This window comes from Schistocerca americana, chromosome 8, assembly GCF_021461395.2.
Source record: "Schistocerca americana isolate TAMUIC-IGC-003095 chromosome 8, iqSchAmer2.1, whole genome shotgun sequence".
Taxonomy (NCBI): Eukaryota; Metazoa; Arthropoda; class Insecta; order Orthoptera; family Acrididae; genus Schistocerca; species Schistocerca americana.
Window position 1 is genome coordinate 183,768,500 of NC_060126.1, and position 2,537 is coordinate 183,771,036.

General features: G+C 44.5%; 1 non-coding gene across 1 annotated transcript; it reads left to right on the forward strand.

Annotated features, from left to right (window-relative positions):
- The first annotated feature begins 239 nt into the window (after nt 1-239).
- Trnaa-cgc lies at nt 240-312 on the forward strand. Its single transcript has one exon. It is a non-coding gene; the product is annotated as a tRNA-Ala (tRNA).
- The last annotated feature ends 2,225 nt before the right edge of the window (nt 313-2,537 follow it).

Consider the following 2,537-nt stretch of genomic DNA (forward strand, 5'->3'; position numbering starts at 1 on the left):
TCCTTTGGTTACATTAAACCTCCGTTGAAAACTTCGTCTTGTTGCAACAACACTGTGTTCTAGGCGGTAGAATTCCAACACCAGAAAAATCCTCTGTTCTAAGGAATAAACCATGTTGTCTACAGCACACTTGCACGTTGTGAACAGCACACGCTTACAGCAGAAAGACGACGTACAGAATGGCGCACCCACAGACTGCGTTGTCTTCTATATCTTTCACATCACATGCAGCGCGACCGAGCGAGGTGGTGCAGTGGTTAGCACACTGGACTCGCATTCGGGAGGACGACGGTTCAATCCCGTCTCCAGCCATCCTGATTTAGGTTTTCCGTGATTTCCCTAAATTGTTTCAGGCAAATGCCGGGATGGTTCCTTTGAAAGGGCTCGGCCGATTTCCTTCCCAACCCTTCCCTAACCCGAGCTTGCGCTCCGTCTCTAATGACCTCGTTGTCAACGGGACGTTAAACACTAACCACCACCACCACCACCACCACATGCAGCGCCATCTGTTGTTGAAAATTGCAACTACTGTAATTTCGAAAGTTTGTCCGCCTAAAAATGTACTGTTGTCCCAAGCATATTGCAACAAACGGTGTATTTCTATCGCTGCTCGTTTAGTTTTTATTGCCGTTTCAAATATACCGGTCATTTTTGAAACATCCTGTATGTTCCAGAATACTACTACAGATCGACGTCAGTCATATGGGTGTGTAATTACAGAATGACAATTATTGACCTACAGGAAATAAAATCGTTATAACGGTTTGCGTTCAGACATTCAAGCTGCACGGTTGGCCGCGGGGCATGACGGGAATTGGTATTTGCATGCCCATGCGCATTCTTGTTGCCGGTGATACGCACGTGAAAATGTCAGGCCTGAGCGCATAGCGCTTGTGACGGCCTCCTGGGCGAGCAATAACAGCCGAACTGCGGTTCGAAGGAAGTTCGGCACCGAGATCAAGATGAAGGCAACCGGCCAAAGCGTGCTAAAAATCAATTATCTGATTCGCAAGTTTGAGAGAACGGGTAATGTTCGTGATGCCAATGTTGGCAATGTCAGTCTCCCAAAATAGAGAAAACTCCTGAAAACATCGAGAAGACACGAGCTGTGTTTCAAACCAGCCCCAGGAAATCGATCATACGAGCTGCACAACAGGTGGAGTCAACCGGGAGACACTGTGGCAAGTTGTTGTTGAAGACCTGCATTTGTTCCCATACAAAATTCAAACCTATGAGCCGTTAAGACCTAGGGCCATGGAACAGCGGGTGTGTTTTGCCAACACTATTGTCCACAGAATTGACGAACAAGACTTTGATATGAATGTGGGTTGGTTTAGCGACGAAACCCACATTGATTTGGGTGAGTTAATCAATAAGTAAAACTGGCGCATTCAGGGGACTGAAAATCCGCATTTTGCTATCGAGAAGTCTCTTTACCCTCAACAGCTGCCTGCGTGGTGTGCAGTCTCCAGTCACGGAATAATTGGTGCGATATTCTTGATGGCACGGTGACTACCGAATGGTACGTGAAGGTTTTGGAAGACGATTTCATCCCCATTACCCAAAGTGACCCTGGTTTCGACAAGATGTAATTAATGCAAGACGGAGCTGGACCCCCGATCGAAGCAGGAGATTGTTTTACGTCCTGGAGGAGCACTTTGGGGACCGCATTCTGGCTCTGGGGAACCCAGAGGGCAGCGGCATGAGCCTTGATTGGCCGCCATATTCTCCGGATCTGATCACATGCGGCTCCTTTTTGTGGGACTATATTAAGGACAATGTTTATAGTAATAAGCCCAAAATCATTTCTGTGCTGAAAACAGTCATTCAGGAGGTCATCGACAGCATCGATGTTCCGACACTTTATCGGGTCAAGCAGAATTTCGCTATTCGTCTGCACCACATCATCGGGACGAATGGCAAGCATATCGAACATGTCATAATCCTTATCCGAATATGTCCAGTGACGTTTACATGTTGAATAAAGTGTGTGCACCCCGTAGTTTGTGACTAATTTACGTTGTTTTCATATAGTTCAATAATTGTCAGCCTGTATGTGGATTATTTCTGTTTCAGCTCTTGAATATTGGTGTGACCTGAACAGCTTTCCAGCCCTTAAGCATGATTCTTCTGTCAAGCAAACGGTTGTATATGACTGCTGTTTTGACTTATTCAATCAGCACACTCTGAGAGGAACCAAATTGCTATTCAGTCTGAACAGCAAGAGTTGCTGTTATTAAGTGATTAAAATGAGGGTATGTAATTAGTTAGTCCAGTTGGCAGATATTTTTAATTAGAATTCGGGAATATTTGCTTTGGCTTCTTTGCTGAAGGAATTTAGGACAACCGTGTTTCATAACTTCGCTTCAGTATAACTGTCATTGGTAACAATGCCATTTATATCACACAGTGAAGATATTGGTTGTGTCTTGTTAGTGATGTATTTTATATTCGACTAGCATCTCTTTGCATTTATTGCTATATTTCCAGAGATAGTTTCGTTGTGGAAACTATTAAAACCATCTGACATTGAAATT